This window comes from Nanorana parkeri, unplaced genomic scaffold (assembly GCF_000935625.1).
Source record: "Nanorana parkeri isolate BGI_ZX_2015 unplaced genomic scaffold, ASM93562v1 scaffold326, whole genome shotgun sequence".
Classification (NCBI taxonomy): domain Eukaryota; kingdom Metazoa; phylum Chordata; class Amphibia; order Anura; family Dicroglossidae; genus Nanorana; species Nanorana parkeri.
Genome location: NW_017306594.1, coordinates 483,144 through 504,424, shown reverse-complemented (window position 1 = coordinate 504,424; position 21,281 = coordinate 483,144).

The window sequence follows — 21,281 nt, the reverse complement described above, 5'->3', positions numbered from 1 at the left end:
CTGCTGTTATACTGCAAAGTCCCCGAGGCGGTGTCGTGCGGCTGGGGGCCGTGTAGGCAGATAATGGTTGGTTTGTTGTGGAATGACCTTCAAGGACCTTAATTCCCATTGTCAGTTGATTTTGTTAAGGTTTTTGTTATATGGCTTTGTACTTAATAAAAATGGCTGCTGTGGCCACTAAAAATCCACTACTGGTGTCGTGTCAAATTAATTGAGAAAGAGGGATGAAGTTAGAGGGTTTGTTATGTTTAGCCAGAGACGTATAACATACCCTTGTCAAGACAGGCCTGGAGCAACAGACGGAGGCGTTTGTGTAAGGCCTGCATGACTGGGTTTGTAGAGGCAAAAGGGAGGGATACAATGGTTAATATGTTCATATAGATAAGGGGAGGTTAAAAGTGGGAAAAGCTTACCCGATTGGTCAGGGAGATAAGAGGAGGAGTGATAGGTGTATCCTTGAGGAAAGAAAGTTCCAGATACAGACGGAGTCAGCAGCATGGAAGCAGCGTCCCACCCTCCCACCCTCTTATTCTGTTGTCAATTTTATTGTGTTGTCCTCTTACTTTCTATGACTGCTTTTTGTTTTATTTTAGTTTTACGATTGTCACTGCGGCCGGGCAGGGTATTAGGGTCCTTGAGGAGCAACATGTCCAGTTGACGTTTCATTGAGTGGGGAGCCGTCTCAGGTATGGCATCCCTGTGTTAACGGGTCTGTTCATTAGTGACCCTGGTATCTGCTGTTATACTGCAAAGTCCCCGAGGCGGTGTCGTGCGGCTGGGGGCCGTGTAGGCAGATAATGGTTGGTTTGTTGTGGAATGACCTTCAAGGACCTTAATTCCCATTGTCAGTTGATTTTGTTAAGGTTTTTGTTATATGGCTTTGTACTTAATAAAAATGGCTGCTGTGGCCACTAAAAATCCAATACTGGTGTCGTGTCAAATTAATTGAGAAAGAGGGATGAAGTTAGAGGGTGTGTTATGTTTAGCCAGAGATGTATACAATACCCTTGTCATGTCGCTTACTCATTGCCCTCTCTTTTACCCTGGGATGGTTCACCCAAAAAGATTTTCCTGGTGGACGACGGCTGGTTTGGAAAATGTATTCTCCATGCTCACGCCCCAGGGGATTCACACCTTCACTCAGCTCAGAGAATCATTACAAATACCACACACTGAGTTAAACCACTACCACCAAATGTGTAACTTTATACAATCCTTGAGTTGCTTAGCTTCACCACCCTATACTATTACCCCTTTTGAACACAGATGTAGGTGTGATCCACACTCGCCCGGTCCGATAACATTAATCCAATCATCCCTATCCGATAACCTTTCACAATCCACTATGCTCTACCAAACTAATTGGGAGGATGATTTGGGTTCCTCTATTTCTGAAGCTGATTGGACGGCAATTTGGGGAAATATAAACTCTTGTTCTCGAAATGTCCTAACGCAAGAAAACTCCTGTAATGTATTGTTTCGCTGGTATTACACACTGTCCCGCATCCACAAAATTCTTCCCCTCTTAATCCCCTCAATGTTTTAGGAGGTGTGGTCATCTTGGCACCATGAGACATATTTGGTGGGACTGTCCTAAAGCTAAACGCTTATGGACCAGAATTTATGCTCTAATTAATGTAATTTTTGAATGTGACCTGACCAAGAATCCATGGGAAGTGCTTCTACATAAGCCCATATTGGGTTTACGCAAACATCAACAATGCCTGATATCTAACATATTCATGGCCACAAAACAAACAATTGCTAGATCCTGGAGATCCCCTGAACTTAGTTTTGTGGAGGTTAAGAATCGCATTACTGGTGTGATGATAAATGAGCATCTGACATCTTTTTTAGATGATTCCTTTGCTAAATTCGAAAAAAAATATGGGAGCCCTGGACCAGCTATGATAGATCCTTGAACTTTGACCCGGTCCATCTACAGATTTGATGGAATCCCCTGTGATTTGAGTAGAGAGCATATCTGCCGCGTTATAGTTTATACCTATTTAATCCCCCTTTTCTTTACTTCACTCTCCATGTTATCTACTGCTCCTAATGGGCATTATTAGCTCTTATGTCTCTGTTTTTGCTCACTAGTAGGGCTTAAATCGCCGTAATTGGATTATAGTAGTGCACTCTATTGGTGGTTTAGTGGTTTCATCTATTGACGGTTTATAGTAATTTCCTCTTTATGTTCTTTATAGCTAACGGTCCTACTTGTTTGTTCATTACTAGTTAATACTATTTTATGTATTTATCACGACATTTTCGGTTTACTATGACTATACTATGCTTTTTGACTTGTTTCAATATGTTTTCTGTTTATTTTATTATCTTTTTGAAAACAATAATAATTTTGTGTAAAATGTAACTTACCAGTAGTATTTTTACTAGGATCAATAAATATTATCTTGGCATGCGTTTTTAAATTGAAAATGATTTATGTGATATTTACATATTAGGTATGTTTTGATCTGCAGGTTCAGGTAACTTTCCTCTTGCTCATGTCTTGTGCTATGATTTATGAATAATCACTTGTGGTTCACTGGCTCTCTTTAATTGGAGAACGGTTCTAGTTTTGTAACCTTAGTGCCATTGCAATTGATTACTCAAATACTTTTCTTCATGGAGAAAATACTGACTTTGGCGAGAATTTTATGATGGTGCGTAGCCAAATGAACAAACTCTGAATCTGAATTGTTAGCAATGTTGCACAAAGGCTTATTTCTCTTGCTTGAGAAGTATTTAGAGAGGAAAGGAGAACATCAGCTTGTGAAAATGGAGACCCCAATTCAAGACCAGTGCAAGCCCCACTGACCTTGGGCAAGTCACTTTATTTCCTTTGGCCTCAGGCACAAAATAGGCGTCTGTGATCCTTGCATCATGACATATATTGTTCTGCTGAGCAGAGATTTACACTGGTGTCATTATATAAAAATGTACAAAAATATATTGAATGGACCCCTTAACAACAATAATTTCATTTTATATTGTAGCTTTTAAGCCTGTCTATATCGGTGGGAAAAATCCTGCTACTATTCTCATTTATAAAATAAGATTGCTGTAATTTGTGTTATTCCCAGAAAACACAAATGTTTTGTTGAAGCATAACAAGCAATGCTATCAGCAATGCAATTTTTTCCAGAGTCTTTTAGCATGACCTTGTCTAAATAAAATATACACAACCCAATTCTGTATTTAGTATCTGGAAATGCTGATAACAGCACTGATTTCTATCAAAATTTACAGGGAATCAACATAATATTGTCATCATTTAATACATGATGCAATAACCAAGTGCTGTTAAAATCTAATACATAGAAAGATATTTTTTAGAGATAACAACTGCAAATGAATAAAGCATTTTCTATAATAATTACAGAAGAAATGAACATTGCTATATCATCATTGCGCTTTACACAGATAAAACAGCAAGAAACAAAGATAAATATAAAATATTACTGAAGCTTTCCTCCACCTTTGTGACATATTTAATGTTGCAGGACAGAGAAATTACCAACTTTGGAACAACTTTTTAGATAATTATTATTGCCTATTTGTCATATTGCCTATATATATTTTTTTGCTTTCTTTATAACTATTGTCACTTTGTGTGTACATATTCATGGTGGCATTATCTGGGAATATTCTCTGTGGAATATTACTCACTTTGATACATTATTAACTATGGTATATCAATTGTTAATTATTAACAACTGGCTTTTGAACACATACACTTAATATACTTAATAATATTGTGTATGTGTAACTGGACAGGCAACAAATTTAAAGTAGACATACCACACTTTTGAGCATCTATGTATAACAGAAATGTAAATTGATGCAGTGAACTGCTTTTCTATAATGATGTGCTGAGAGAAGGGGACTGCGGGTGCCGTAGGTGCTGAAAGAAGGGGCTATAGGCATGGTACATGGAGAGACAAAGGGGGCTGTAGGCATGGTAGATGCTGTGAGAAGGGTGGCTATAGGCACAGTAGGTAGTCAGAAATATAGCTGCACTCGAGGTGTGTCCTGAGATAGTGGGTGTGACACAATGGGAGGATGGAGCATGATAGTTGCTGAGAGAAGATGGGCTGCAGGCATAGTGGTTGCTGAGAGAAGTAGAATGCAGTTGCCTTGGATGCTGACAGAGAAGTGGAAGTACGACACAGTGGGTCCTGACAGAAAGTGGGGGTGCAAGATCTGTGGGTGCTGAAGGAAGAGGGGCTGCAGAATCAACATGTGAATGTTAAGAAAAGGGTGGCTGCAGCTGCAGTGGTTGTTGAGAAAGGGATATGCAGGCATGGTGGATTGCACAGTAGGTAGTAAGAGAAGAGTGAAGAAGAGTGGGTGTAGGAATATTTTGTGGTGAGAGAAGAGGGCATGTAGGTGTGGTAAGTGGTGAGAAAAGGGGGGGGGGGGTAGGAGGGGAAGTGGGTCTTGAGAGAAAAGCAGGTGCAGGTGGTGTAGATGCTGAGAGAATATCTATATTAATTAAAGCTGAATTTCAGGTAGTCAGCTACATTTACAGATTAAATATTATTCTGACTCCAACCGTTGTATTAGTGATTTAGACCTTGCTGAGACCTCCATGCGTGGTCTGTATAATCAGATACAATCACTGCGGACAGCTGAACTTACCAAATACCTTTTTATTTATTGAATGCAGCAGCTTACAGCAAACAGCAGGATGCAGCAGATGATTGAAAATATGGCATTTGCAGGTTAAAACATGGTAATGTTTCCCCCCATGTGAGCCTATTATCCCGTGGTCATAAGACAAGCAGCCATTTTGATGCCGTAAGACAATGTGAGAAAAAAAGGGGAAATAAATCATAAAATGGGAGGGAACACAGAGAAAGATGGTGCAGTACCAATAATGCCCACAAGATGGCAGTATATTAACCAGCTATACTGGTAATATGCTAGTAATGTTTAAGGAAGTTAACTATATCAATTCTCACATCACATTAATATAAATATTAACCATGACTATGCATTGTGTCATATTTTCATACAACTGTTGTAACAGCACAAATACATATAAGACCTGTATTACCTGCCAAAGGATTTGTATGTCTGTCAATTCAGTTCTGACATATGCAGAGATTTGTCCTACTGCACAGCCCTGCCTAATGGGGAAGCACCCATTGTGCTGCAGTTTGATTTTTACTTACAGGTGCCCTCCTTACCCCAACCATGTAACTGGAGAATGAAACAAGAACAAAGGATAGTAAAGTCACCCTTCACAAATTTCCTCTAAGAATCCAAACTGGTTGCAAGATCAAGGTGCTCTCACACACATACAAAGCTAATTCAGAAGGGAATCAGCTTCATCCAAGTTTTAAAAAACAAAGCATATTGGTGCCAGAAGGCTGCATTCCCATGCATAAAACATTTCAACCTGAAAGGTCTTATAATTTTTATGGCTGAGGCCTGATAAGAGTACCAGTGTCGGAAGGCTGCATTCCTATGGATATGGCTGCATTATTAGTAGGAACTCATACAGTGCCCAACCCCTATCATCAATGGTCTTTGATCTAATGTGAACTTCCTGTATTCAATTTTAGGTCTGATTCAACCCAGTGAAAAAGGATATGTTAGTGTAGCCTAGGAGGGTAAAAGGAATATATTATAGATGTATTATACAATAAAAAGTTAAAGAGGAATGTTATCCATATCTTTAAAATAACAAGAAAGGCACCTTTAGAAATGTTTAGTAATGACAATCTACAAACAGATACTTTGCCGACTTTTTATTCCTAGCATATCTTATTTTTATTTTCTTCCCCAGTCTTCTGAGAGTGGCCATTTTTAAGGGCAGGTTAATATATCTCCTTTTACTTCCTTGACCTCTGGCACATGTGACTAGGACATGTGACCATACACATGATCTCAGGGGAGGAAAATGCCTTTCCCTGAGATCTCATGCGATTACAGGTGAGATTTCCCAGCAACACACTGCAGATGTAATCTTCCCAGGATGCAATGCTTAGGTACATCCTTTGTGCCAGAGTAGACCAGGAAGTGTTTGTTTAACTAGTGAATGTAATATGATTTTAAATTAGCATGCTGATGTGATTTTTAATAAAAGGGGGTAATGGTCCACTTTATAAGAGTTTAAAAAGTGTGCAGAGTAAAAAGAGCAGGTTTGGGCCTGCACATGGCTTTATCCTCTGTTTATGATCAGGAGCGCCTGAAAGGAAAAGATGTAATTTTTTTCCCTTGGGTGTGTAAAACCAGTTTCTCAAGTATATCATGCCATCAGAGTAAGGACTGTGAATGGAACCATGCGCATAACTGCTGACTTCAAAATAGGGTGTGGTTGAAGAACAAGCCTATGCTATGTTATTCTGTAGTTAGCTACAACTATTGTAGAAATCACTGCATTGTAATCCAGCAACCAAAGGCTGCATAATAGAAAGCATCATTCATTGAATGCATAACAGTTAACATCTAGGTGTCCTGTTACTAAAAAATACTAAAGACCACTTTTACCCTTTCCCTAAATGTATGCCATATTTCACATTTACCTAATTAGATAATTAATGAAAATAAGAAAAATGTATGAAAAAGTACTAATCATAATAAATTAATAAAGAAAGTACAGTTGCTAACAAATGAGAGATTCACTTTAACAGTAGTATAATATTCATCCCAAAGCTGATGACTTTGATGACATGTTCTTTGTAATATTGTAGGCCTTTGTATTATACCTAGACTAGAAAAACAGAGCCCCATCTTGTTGATCAGTTGGAAATCCCAGAACAGGTCTTCCCTGGCCCTGATTTGACAAAAAGGATATGCAAATTTGAGCGTTTTCAACAGATTGTAAACATTCACAATGGGTATTCAAGTAAAGAAAGACAAAATAAGGGTATGTGCAGCTTTACTGCACCATGCAATAAGGTTTGTGGCATTACGTAAGCAGGTAAATGTACCTATAGACATAATAGATAGTATACACACACACACCGTGTATATATATATTTTTATATTACACATTCATAGTAAAAGTAATTTAGCTATCTAATAATAATATAATATATCTAAAAAAATAAAAAGAAGAATAAAAGATGCCAGTTTAATTAACCGCTTAGGCTAGAGTAGGCCAGATTTGTGGTAAAACAACTTGTCGTAACATTCAAAAAACTGTTATAACTTGGGTGCTACCACCAGGGATGCTGATTATTAAAGCGTAAGTAAACAGAAAAAAATAAATTGTGAGCAGACAGGTTCTTTAATACAAAGGACACATGCTACAGGTGAAACTCGAATAATTAGAATATCGTGCAAAGTTCATTTATTTCACTAATGCAACTTAAAAAGTTAAACTAATATATGAGATAGACTCATTACATGCAAAGCAAGATAATTCAAGCCGTGATTTGTCATAATTGTGATGATTATGGCTTACTGCTCATGAAAACCCCAAGAACCCCAAATCCACAACCTCAGAAAATTAGAATATTACATGCAATCAATAAAACAAGGATTGTACATAGAACAATATCGGACCTCTGAAAAGTACAAGCATGCATATGTACTCAGTACTTGGTTTGGGCCCCTTTTGCAGCACTTACTGCAATTACTTTTGCACGATATTCTAATTATTCGAGTTATTCGAGTTTCACCTGTATATCTCTTCTGCAATACAACCAACTTACCTGCTTGTTCAAATTCTTTTTAAGAATGTACTCTTAAGAATTTGAGCTGCACATGCACAGTGCAGTGTACATTTTTGACATACTTTGGTGCCGGAATGAATGAACTTCCATGCGTATAGACAGGAGTTTTGGCCTGGCAGATTAAAATGGCTGAAGTACCCAAGCACGGAAAAAGATAGGCGAAGATGTTGGTGCTGGCGATGGTGCGACGAGAGGTGAGTTTACTTCCACTTTAATACCATCAGTGTAAATCCTAAAGTCTGCAGCTGTAGCATGGAAACCGAAGCTTTACGGGTAGGGTGTGGTGTAGAGCACTCATACAGCTCCATTTATTTATTTATTATACATTTTTATATAGTGTAGACTATTTACCTAGCACTTTACATACTGTACATGCACATCAGTACCTGCCCCCAAGGAGCTTACAGTCTAAGGTACCTTTTTAACATGCATACATACACTCAAACACATACTAGGGCTGATTTAGACAGGAGACAATTATCCGACCATCATGTCTTTGGAGTGTGGGAGGAAACCGGAGTAACTGGAGGAAACCCACACAAGCACAAGATTAAACTAACACAGTCTTCAGCTGTAAACGGTAGGAGGGCCTAGTTCCACTTTAAAAGAACATTTGGCAAACAGCAATTTGTTACAAGAATTCTTAATATATGCTTGAATGTCTGCCTACTCTTCACAGAATTATGCAATTCATGACCAACATGACATGGATTCCTGAATAGAGGGATTCTCTCCAAATCAAAAAGGTATACATTCATCTCTAGTTGCTTTTATGATACCTTAAGAACAGTCTCTGTGTGTGGCAACTCTGAAGGATGTTGTTCATTAGGTCACACATGATCCTGTGTTCTCATATACAACAATCTGAATGATACTATTAGTGTGGCCCTAATCTTGTGATTTTCTTTTGTGTTTGCATATGTAAAAAAGTTTTATTTTTAGTTTTCATTTTAGCCTGTTTTTCTTCCTAAATTACATTAAACAGTTGATAAACTCTATGATGCATACAAGTGATAGTGATCCATCCCTCACATGCCAATTACATTTCTTGTTCTATAGATTTTCCAGCTTACATTCCTTTGGCAGTGAATAGTGGGACTGAGATTTCAGGACTATAAACTGGCTTTTCACAAGCCAGTTTGACTTTTGACTTTTATATAGTTACATAGTATTTGGGGTTGAATAAAGACATACGTCCATCAAGTCCAACCCATATAGGTCCACGCATCATCTCATTCTTAGGGATACTGGTATCCCTGGATATTACGGTCCCTCAAGAAATTGTCCAAACGTTTCTTGAACAAATCTACACTCTTGGCTGAAATCACTGCCGGTGGCAGTGAGTTCCAGACCTTAACCACTCTTACTGTAAAGAACCCTCTTCGCCCATTGTGCTGGAATTTTTTCTCCACCAACTTTAGGTGGTGGCCTCTAGTCTTTGTAATGGAGTTAATCTCAAACAGTTTGTTGCCAATGTTGCTGTCACCATTGAACATCTTGTACATAAATATCATATCCCCCCTTAATCTCCTTAATTCCAGCGCAAACATGTTTAAGGTCAGAAGCCTTGTCTCATAGCTCTGGTCCTCCATTCCCCTAATTAGTTTTGTTGCCCTCCGCTGGACTCTCTCCAGTTCAAGGACATCCCTTCTCAGTACCGGCGTCCAAAACTGGACCGCATACTCCAGATGTGGCCGAACCAACGATCTATATAGAGGCACAATTATAGACTTGTCCCTGCAATACATCCCCTTCTTAATACAGGACAAGACCCTGCTAGCTTTGTTTACCGCAGCTTGGCACTGCAAGCTACCATTCAGTTTGTGGTCTACAATGACCCCCAAATCTTTTTCCACTTCTGACTACCCATGATTGTATAGCCTATTTGTGTATTTTTATGTCCAAAGTACATTACTTTGCATTTATCGACTTTGTCTTATGACTTTTCACAAAATAATTGCAAGGTGAAAATGTTCCACTTCTTTTCTTATTAACACACAGATGAAGTGGATTTTTAATTATTCCCTCATTGTTAACATTTTTTTGTAAGATTTTCTGCTTTTTATTTTATCATATATGTTTAGTCTCGGTGGTAAAGTATTTTTCCTGCTTTGCTCTAAATATATTTTGATAAATATTTCTACCCTACTAGTCTTAAAGTGTTCCCATTCACAATGCATACCTAAAAATATATATTATTAAATATTTTTAACCATTTTTGTTTACCAATCTAGATCTTTGCTTTGGAGCAGGATCATACATAGGGCACGGGAGGCAGTTTCTAATAGTTCATAATACAAAAACATTCAACCTAGGTTGTAGTGGGGTTTTAAAGAGGCGTCAGAGGGTTTTCAATTTATATAAATTTATTACAATTCATTAAAATTCTTACATAACAAAAAGCTAAAATTCGTTATTATTGATCAGCATGATTCTCAAAGCCTAGGTTTTTGCCTAATTCTCACAATTCATGTATTTACATTTTCCATTCATTTTATCACATAATTCATGTGCAGTAATCAAGTGCTCCAATGCATCCAACGCATTTTGCTTTTTAAGCTTCCTCAGGGAGTTTTATTCCCAACAACAATCTGGTTATGAATAGATAATTCATTGTTTAGCGGTATGTCCATCTATACACCATATTTTACAAATTCATATATTTTGTTCAACTGAACATATTTCTTCATTAATATAGCTTAGCTATGCAGGCACGCACCCCAGACTCCGGGATCGTCCAGAGACCTACTTCCAGGATGACAGGATAATGATCCAGCCCTCCCCTGACACAGCTATTTGTATCTATAGTTTCTAATAGTCGGAATAGATGGCAGTGTGCAGCTAAAGGGACAAATTGAGGGACAGTGTTTGTTTTAAAACAAACAGAACTTTTCAAACAATGAGAACTAAGCATGATTTTTCAGCTCCTGAGTTCCTGGAAAGAACATCAAACATTTTTTAAAGTTATTCTATGTAAATGATGACATGTAACAAACATAGGTGGGTGTTATCCCAATTTGGCTGGAAATGGGGAAATACATTTTAAGCTAGCCATACAGTATATGTATGGAATTTCAGTTGATTCTTGGAGCTGTGGGTGGCCTTGTCAGCACCCCCTGGCTCGAAAGTGGACAGTTGAAAATTGACAGAGCGGTGTGGGAAATTCTCTGCCAAATAATAAATAGTTTGAGTACTTAGGCATCCCAGGGTGCTATGGCTGTCTGAATACAATAGTTTTCAGAGGTTAGTCTTCAATCCATGCTATTTAGCGTAGATGGAGGAAGCAAATTATTTTCTTACGTCCAGCGCACGGGTTGACACGGGAGAATCTATATGTGTTTGGCTAAAAAATGTAATATGTTTTTGTTGAGAAAAGAAAAATGGCCTTGTTTTGCATATTACTGTTTATTTTGTGAGAGCACCTCATGGACCTAATAAAGTCCAGCATTGTAGAAATGTACTAGCACCAAACTATTTTTCTCAACTTGTTCAGATGAATTGCAATGTAAAACATATTTTTTTTACTTTTAATATAAGTATTTGGTAAGTATTTCCTAAGCAAATTGCCTCGCCACAGATAAACTTTTAAAGAACATAATGCCTCAAATAACAATTGTGATTTTTGTATTTTTGGCTGCGTTATTTTGTTTACTTTTGCAAAAATTAAAGCTCACTTCTTAGCTTATGCATTAAGATTACACTATAAACAATCATTTCTGCAGTGTCTCAAATACATTTAAACACAATTCAGAGTAGTCTGCTGAGAGTTAATAAAAAGGATCATACAGAAATAGGAATCACTCTAAGCCCCCATTCACACCATAGCATAGTTTGTTTCCCAAGTTTAGAATGCATCCCCGTTGATTTCAATGGGTTCCTGGATGTGTGGCAAACGTGGGAAAGTAGTGCATGCAGAACATTTTGTGACATGCATTCCAAGATTTTTTCCCGCTCGCTCGTGTGCATTCTCATGTACCCAAAGCCACATGAAACACCGCCATTTGCTCGGCCGTATTTGGGGTTCCTTTAACTAGTAACGGTACGCTGCGGTGTGAATGGGGAGTTACCAGTAACTGGTTTTCAATGAATTCTCCATGACAGTGCATAGCCAAGAGATTGCCTGCCTACTTACAGGGGAACAAAATAAAGTATTTAAGAGGCCTTGAGTTACCACATCACATGAGCATTTCAAGAGAACAAGGTATAGTACAGAAAAATGTCAAAATTACCCTAGGGCTATTGAGTAATTTTTAAATTATATTTCAACTTCCCCATCAACCCATAAACAAGAGACTTTAAAAAAGAAAAGGAACAGTACACACCCTTTAAAAGAGAACTATGGGGTTAAGGCTTTTCCCTATAGTTCTCCTTGGGGTAACGGGAGGAAACAAACTAGCGTCCTCCCGTCACCCTAGGCTCAGTATACTGCAGGCTGTAGCTCGCGGTATACTGAGACGCAGAGGCGTAACTAGAAACCCCAGGGCCCCGGTGCAAGAAACCATTGAGGGCCCCCCCCCCAATAAAAACATGATTTTGATACCTTTTTTTCTTCTTCTATTAAATGAAAAGTATGTTTTTTTTTCCCAGGGCTAGTTCACACCAGCTCCAGTGTGTTCCGGCCGATTTAGTGCTGGAACACACTGGATTGCAACCCGTCCAGCTCACTGCGTTCTGGGGTGGGGGTGGGGGGGCGTGGCGGTGCATTAAAGTCAATGGCACCGCAGTGTGATCACCTGCACCGGAACGCATGGCAAATCAATGCCTGCGTTCCGTTGCGGTCAGAAAAAATAGTGCATGCAAATGGAGTTCCCTGACTGGCCACCCCCTCCCCCCCCACTACAGCGTCTTCCCCATCCCTCTGTCTGAACTGCGGTCCGCAAGTGTCAAAAACACTGCGTGTGGCGGGCCCTCTTTTTTCTCCCTGGGCTCCCCCCAACTGGCCGAACACCAGGGCCCAGTCACAAATGCGACCGCTGTGACCCTGGTAATTTTGCCTGCGCTTAGTATGGGGCATTTTCACAAGTACGTGTGAAAAAACCCAGTATTGGCACTGGTGCATCCCAACTTACTAATATAATGTATTGCTGGGATTTGTAGTCCTGCATAGCTGGTGGTATTCTGCATTGCTGTATAATGATTATACAGCAATGCAGAATACCACCAACTATGCAGGACTACAAGTTCCAGCAATGCATTATAATGTAAATAATAACAGCTTTTTAACCCCCCCACCCCCCCAAACACACACACATTTGTGCATCCCTACTTAATAATATAATGTATTGCTGGGACTTGTGGTCCTGCATAGTTGGTGCTATTCTGTATTGCTGTATAATCATTATACAGTAATGCAGAATAGCTCCAACTATGCAGGACTACAAGTCCCAGCAATACATTATACTGTGAATAAATATAAAATTAGTTTGTCTTCCACCCCTTTTTCCCCCCACACCGGACTTACCTGACTCCTACAGCCGCTCAGCTTCCTCGTCTTTGGCGGCCAGGGCCGAGTGAAGAGGGTCCGTCCTCTCCCAGTCCCAGCTGAAGAATGTGCTGCCTGGCGGCATCTGCTGTGTCGGTAGCGGCCCCGCCAGGCAGACAAGTGACACACAGAGGCGCCTCTCTATCCCGCACAACCGCTCATACATGCAGAGTGGCGGAGGATGGAGCGGCGCTATCTGGAAGGGAGGGGGCATGAGGAAGCTTTTGGGCCCTCTGCTTCCTCTCTGGGCCCCCCCCAACAGGCGGAACGCCAGGGCCCGGTCGCAATTGCGACCGTTGCGACCCTGGTAGTTCCGCCAGTGCTGAGACGCCGCAGTATAACGCTAGAAGCTGCTCGCGGTATACTGAGATGCCGCAGCTGAAGCGGATCCTGACAATTGTGCCGGGATCCGCCCAGCTGCGTGACTGACAGCAGGCTCTGCCTATCTAGCTGGCAGAGCCAGCTGTACCCACCCCTTCCCCCATCCGTTCCGCCAGTCAGCGCTGGCGGATCGGAGGGGGGAATCCAGCCCCTCCCCTGTCACGGCAGAGAGCAGTGACAGGATCGAGAGGTGAGCGAATGGCGGTATGTGTTCGCTCACCTCCCGATCTACTAAGCCGACCTGTGACAGTCTCATTGTCACAGGTCGGCTAGAACTATGAGGTGAGTGAAAAGCACTCATCTCCTAGTTCTCCTTTAAAGAGAGTTTAAAGGTGGTATATCCAATGTGTTTATCTGGAACAGGGATAAACTACCCCTGAGGGTACCCCAAGGGATAAACAACCTCTTATTATTTTATTCTTATGTTAAGAAAAACTGCAGAGGTGAGATACATGCATACTGTAAGCAATAACTTTTGCATAGGTTAGGTGATCTAATCAAATATCTTCTGACACATGGGGGTTGATTTACTAACCTTATAAACATGCCACGAACAAGTATACACCTCTGTAGTGTGTTCCCTCCCAGCATGATCTATTGGTGGAATCTAGACACCTTTGTAGTGTGTACACACCCAGCAGGTGTGTTGTGCAAAGCCCTGCATGAATTGCAAGGTGATGTTGTGTAAATTAGCTCTACATTGTGTTGCTTGCGTTGATGAATGCAGGAATGTAAATGCATGAGCTAACCATTTTTGTCTAAACTGTGAAGCAGCATTATATATGCATCATGTGCATGATTTTTCCATATATGGCATTAGTGGAAATATGCTTTTAGAGACTTTTTGGTTGATAAATAAGTTTTGCTGTGTAAAAATCATACGCACCTAGTGTGTGCATGTGTTTAGGTTAGTAAATCTCCCCCATGGTATTCATATCCAAATTCCAGCTGTTAATGATCACATTCCAATGTGATACTAACACATCAAAGCATATATCTTGTATTACAGATGCATTTCTAGCAGAAAGCCACTTCCTACATAGTACCTTTACTAAGAGCCCAATCACTACAGGGCCATTTGTTTTGATGTGGTTAATGGACAAACTATCATACTTTAATGTGTATTGCGTTAAGACATCCTAGCTAATAGAATAGACTACCAATTCTGTCACAACGAATCTAAAATCATACTGCATTTAAAAAAATGCAGTGCACCTTAATGCCTAGTAGTGCATAAACGTGCAGTGCAGAGGTGTGATATGGTGACATTCCAAATAATAATGTGCATTGCTGTGCATTAGTGTGATGCAGACGTGTGAATAACCCCTGGAACTTTTTAAACGGTCTGGCTAGGTGTATGATCATGCTTCAGATTGCATGTTTTAATAAAGCATATTTAAACCCCAAAACAAAAAAATTTACATTGCAGCTGACTAGATGTATTGGCTGCATTAGTTTTATTTTTTCCAGATTTTTCTCCTTTATATTCATCTGCTAATTCTCAGAATAGCAAACTTCCTGTCCGTGATTGGCTACATTCACTACTACTCTGTATCTGTGGATGAAGCCAATGGTTGTACCCAAACTGGACTACACATATGTCTGCCTTTGTTCAACTTCATTATTATTATTATACAGGATTTATATAGCGCCAACAGTTTGCGCAGCACTTTACAATATAGGGAAGACATTACAATCACAATACAAATCAGGACAAGATGGTAGGGAGGGCCCTGACCCTGAGGGCTTACAATCTAAAAGGGAGGTGGAAGTGATACATGAGGAGGGAGCTGTTGGGGGATGAATTGTTTGAGAGCGTGATGGTTGAGTGGTTAGGTTGAGGTGGGATAGGCTTCCCTGAAGAGATGAGTCTTTAAGGAATGCCTAAAGGCAGTCAAGGTGGGCGACAGACAGACAGGTTGGGGTAAAGAATTCCAGAGGATGGGAGAGACTCTAGAGAAGACCTGGAGGCGAGCATGGGAGGAGTTGGAAAAGCAGGAGGTCTTGGGATGAGCGCAGCCGACGGTTAGGGTGATACTTTGAGACCAGGTTTGAGATATAGCCGGGGGCGGAGTTGTGGATGGCTTTGTAACTGATTGTTAATATTTTGAATTTTATCCTTTGGGCGAGTGGAAGCCAGTGCAGGGATTGACAGAGGGGGTTTGCAGACACTGAGCGGTTGGTTTGGTGAACGAGTCTGGCAGCCGCATTCATGATAGACTGAAGGGGGTATAGCCTGTGTAGTGGAAGACCAATGAGGAGTGAGTTGCAATAGTCAAGACAAGATATAACAAGGGAGTGGATGAGCAATTTTGCGGTTTCTTTGGTGAGGAAGGGGAGTATTTTGTAGATGTTATGAAGGTGAAGGCGGCAGGATTTGGATAGTGATTGGATGTGGGGAAGAAAGGTGAGGTCCGAGTCAAGGATGACACCCAGGACCTTGGCATGGGAGGAGGGGTGGATAGTTGTGTTAACAATCTCAAGAGAAAAGTTGGGGGAAGGTGCACGGGCAGGAGGAAATATCAAGAGCTCAGTTTTTGAAAGATTGAGTTTTAAGAAGTGTTGCGACATCCAGACGGATATGTTGGATAGTAGATTAGTGACACGAGAGGACACCGAGGGGGTGAGTTGTGGAGTAGAAAGATAGATTTCAGTGTCATCAGCATCATTACATTGTGGATGGGAAAAATTAGAAGTTTAAAAAAGAAAAATAAGATTGTTTTTGCTTCTAGGTCAGCTTTCTGGCAAGATTAACATATATTTTCTATGCTTGCTGTAAATGTTCTGAAAAACAAAAACTAATGTAGCCACCACATCTAAGGACTGGTGAGCTGCAATATATTACATTTTTGTTCTTGGAGTTAGGTATCCTTTAAAAGAAACATGTAAATGTTTACTTCAATACCCCCTCCCCAGCAGCATATACCATGTCCTTTATTGCTCAACTACCAGTCACTGAGAGCAGAAAAAAAACTTGGTTTATAGGACAATGTGACACACTCCATGTGTCAGTGCTGGTGTACGGAGTTACAGTATTCAGCACCATTACTTGGGGGACTGGGAGATTCCTCAATCTTGTTAATGCTTTGATTGGAGCAGCTTGAAGCTTACACAGGGCAGTTGAAGGAAGCAGTGGAGGAGTAATGTATGCTGTATAATGAAGCTGTTGTTGTGCCCTGTGCCAGGGTCAGCACCAATTCAGAGATGATTCGAGGATCTACAGCCGAGTGATACGCAAATAAGTTTAATTTTTGTTAATAGTTAAGGTATTTAAACGTATTTTTAAGATTAAACTCCTGAGTTTAGTATCACTTTAATTAGTTTCTAGTTTGAAAGAATCTACATTGCTCTATACTGAAGACTGTTGACCCATAATGACAAGCATACTAATAGGCTAAAGACTGAAAATGAAAAACAATTAATACATCTTTAGTAAACAAAAGTAAAACCAACGGGAGAGTTGGGGCTTAAGTGTAACAAATACAGTAAATGCTAGTGGGTAACTTTTAGAGGTGCAAGTGATAACATTATGGGGCCAATATAATTCACATTATATTCTGTAAAGAAAAAAATCAGTACTTCACTTCCATTCACATAATTTTTTATTTTTTACTAAATGCCATTTCAAAATTTAGTAGACATATTAAAATTGAATTTATTGTGGGGGTTTAAAACAAAAACTGTGGGAATCTAGACATACTTTTTATGTAGCAATTATGTTTTCTTTAAAACTGTACCTCCTTTGTTCTGAAAAAAACTTGTTTTAATGTGAGGCACCTGTTCAGATATTGTGCTAGTTTTGTTATACAAATTTGTGTTTTTCCTTTGGATTTCTGTAGTTAACAGGTGCTTGGATACAAAATCTGAATAAGCAAATAGTCAGGATTTTTGCCTCCTAATTGTTATGCTTAATGAAGTCTGTAGGTTTCTAATTAGGTCATTTAAACATTACATTGAAAAAAACATGTAAAATGTTACAAAGAAGGTCTGTGATTTTTATAAAATATTTTGTGGCTGATCCTTCAGCTAGCTTCGGCCCAAGGACCCCTTCGGTTCAGTAGAAACGAAGGGCTGTTGTACGGGCTATTCACAATAGCCCGTACAGCTCCCGAAGTTTGCCGAGCAGCTCAGTCGAGCCGAAGGCATATGCTTCGGCTCGACTGAGGCGAGGTGACAGCCGAAGCAGGCCTGCTACTGACTGCTGGGCGGAGCCAGCCATCATCTCACAGCTGGCTTCGGCCAGTTGCATGCAGAGACAGGTAACCAGGGACGCTGATCTGTCATTACACTGAGAATATGGCAAAGCCGCCGCGATATCACGGCGGCTCCGCCGAGTTCTCAGTGTGTACCTAGTGACCAGGGGACGCTGAACTGTCATGAGAGCTTAGTGGAGCCGGCGGTGATATCAAAGCCCGCTCTCATCGTAACAGACATCCCAACTTCTTCATCAGGTCCTGATTAACAGCAGCAGAGGGCGGGTGCAATAGCCGATCCAGGTGTTGGATTGGCTGAGTCGAACCCCTTCTGCACTCCGGGTCGGCCGAACATGCTGAGCATGTTCGGCTGACTCGAAGCCAGCCGGAGCAAGCCGATGCACGGCTGATTTCAGTCGGTGTACGGCTGAAATCAGCCGTACAAGGCTGAAGTGAATAGCCGAACAGCGTTCGGCTCACTTCACTTCAGGTCGGTTATTCACATGGCTGCCCTTGGCAGCTGTGTGAATAACCCCCTTTCTGTTGCATTCATGCGCCAAAGAAAAAACTTTGGTATTAATTAGGGTTGCACAGATACCAAGTACAGTACTCGGTACAAGTACGAGTACGTGTACCGATACTTTTGAGCTCCAGGACTACACTAGAGAAAAATAAAAAAATTAAGAGGCAGCTGTCATGTGTAAGGAACTCACGGAGCTCCTGGGATTTGTACATCTCCGTTTTAATGTACGATTTTGTTTTTATAAATATAAATAAAGGGATGCACAGATACCAGTTTTGCGAGTACGAGTACTGGTACTTGCCGAGTACGAGTACTGATACATTTTTGTTTATTGTCATGTGACAGTTTTTTAATGATTTCAGGACAGTGGTGGAGTGCCAGAGCCAGGTCCCAGCTGCAACCCTGGTAGTTCTCATGAAAATGCCAAGTATCTGCACTGGTACTCGAAAAGTATCTGTGCATCCCTAGTATTAATATTATATTTTTAATAGTTTTATTTTTTGCTTATCCAGACCAGGACTGGCTTAACAAAGGAATGCACAAGGAAACAGTAAAATGCATAGCATTTGTATTTAGAAACTGGAAAATGTGATGTGTTAGGCAAATGAAGATATTCTTCATAGCTGTTCTTTAGGTACACGTGGAGTAAACTTCAGTGGATCACTTGAGATTTTTTTAGCTTAGACTGAGAGTGCAACAGATAAATAGATTGGGCTGTGCAATATGATAAAACCTAAAGTTAGAGATTCATTTATTAACACCGTGTAGCAGAACTTGAGGACCCTTCCTAATTCATTCTAACAATGTAATTAAAATTGAAAAGATTTAATGCATTATTTAATGTGGTACAGTTTAATTTAGCAAAATTAGATGTTGGTGTGGTGAAAAGGTTTATGTCTTACTTAAATAAGAGTGCTATCAATGTACATTATTCTGTTTTGTTATATATTTTTTTTCAAATTCTGTTTTTAATTAAAGGGAGAACTATGAGATGAGTGCTTTTCACTCACCTCATAGTTCTAGCCGACCTGTGACAATGAGACTGCCACAGGTCAGCTCAGTAGATCGGGAAGTGAGCGAGCACATATCGGCGTTCGCTCACCTCTCGATTCTGATACGGCTCTCTGCTAGGAGAGGGGAGGGGCTGGATTCCCCCCGCTCCGATCCACCAGCGCTGACTGGCGGAACGGACGGGGGAGGGGGCGGGTACAGCTGGCTCTGCCTCTAGATAGGCAGAGCCTGCTGTCAGTCACGCAGCTGGGCAGATCCCGGCACAATTGTCAAGATCCGCTTCAGCTGCGGCGTCTCAGTATACCGCGAGCAGCAGCTTGCGGTATACTGCGGCGTCTCAGTATACCGTGAGCTACAGCTCGCGGTATACTGAGCCTAGGGTGACGGGAGGACGCTAGTTTGTGTCCTCCCGTTAACCTAAGGAGAACTATGGGGAAAAGACTCAACCCCATAGTTCTCCTTTAAGAACATTTTTTCAGAAATAAAAAACAAACGTACAAAGCAAATAACAAGGTCATACTGCAAGCAATGTCATATATAACATCATAACATGAAATCTCTACCATATCATGGTATAGCATTGAGAATACCCAATAAACCACCCGGCCATGTACAGGTAGAATGAAACATGAAGAGCAAAACTGAGACCGATCCCTGAGGTAGGTCATGTGATGGATAGACATTTACTTCACTGTTCAGGCCATCAAGGCAAACATCCCCATGAACGACTTAAGTCTCAATTGGACATGTAAGATGCAGTGAGCGTAGGGACAAGACAACATTACAACAACTAAAAAAAGTGGAAGGAAAAATAGAGGGAAAAGAGGAAAGGGGTGGAAAGGGAAGCATGAAAAAGAAAATGCGGATGGAAAGGAATGTTCTCACTCAGGCCGCAAATCTTCAGCTGCTCATTAATTGTCGGTATTCAATAGAATCGAGGAATTCAACCCAGTGAACCCTGTGGTGGAGAATCTAGTCATTGTTCCCTTTATAGAGCTGGTTAGATCCTTCATGTGTTTAATGTCATTAAGCCTCTGTAGCCACTGTCGAATGGTGGGGGGTGAGGATTGTTTCCACAGAAAAGGGGACACAAGTTCTTGCCACATTCAGTAAGTGAATAAGGATAGACTGTCTATAGCCCTTCAGGGGGCAGTGACTGTGGTGCAGCAAGAAAAAGGCTGGGTCAAATGGTGTTGGTCTGTCAGTAAATTTTTGCATTATGTCTCTAACCTGGGTCCAAAAGTTCAAGAGCAACAGGCAGGACCAAAAAACATGATATATATCAGCCTGAGAGGAACCGCAGCACCAGCATTTGTCTGTCACCTCTGGGAAAATCCCATGGAGCCTGTGAGGGGTTCTGTACCACCGGGTCAATATTTTATAGCCCTGCTTTGTTTTATATGATGTTAGCAGTTACAAGGAATTAGAGTTATATTTAGCTAAATAATGCATTGATGCATACATAATTTTCCATTCAGAAAAATGATTATTTAATATGAATTTAACCAGAATAGGCCTTCTTGTAGCTAAAGTAAAAAATTTCTTCTGACAAAATCATACTTTTTATAGTTCACTTCCATTAGTCTAAGTGCCAGGATCTGTGGTCACTCCTCTTCAGCATGTTATGACCAAAGAGGCGTAAAGCTGTATACAATGATGAGTCAGTTGCAGGGGCGGACTGAAAACACATGGTTCAGGAGTAAAGAACGCAGAGCACAGTAATAAAGAACACAGAGCTCTGCAGTAAAGAACGCACAGTTCAGGAGTAAAGAACGCAGAACACAGTAATAAAGAACACAGAGCTCTGCAGTAAAGAATGCACAGTTCAATAGTAAAGAATGCAGAGCTGAGGAGTAAAGAACACAGAGCATGGTGGTAAATAATGCAGAGCTCAGGACCATATAATACAGTACTGTTCCATTACAATATTTATACACAACACTGGGCATCTGGAACATTACATAAAGGTAAAATCAATACTTTGTGATTATATATATATA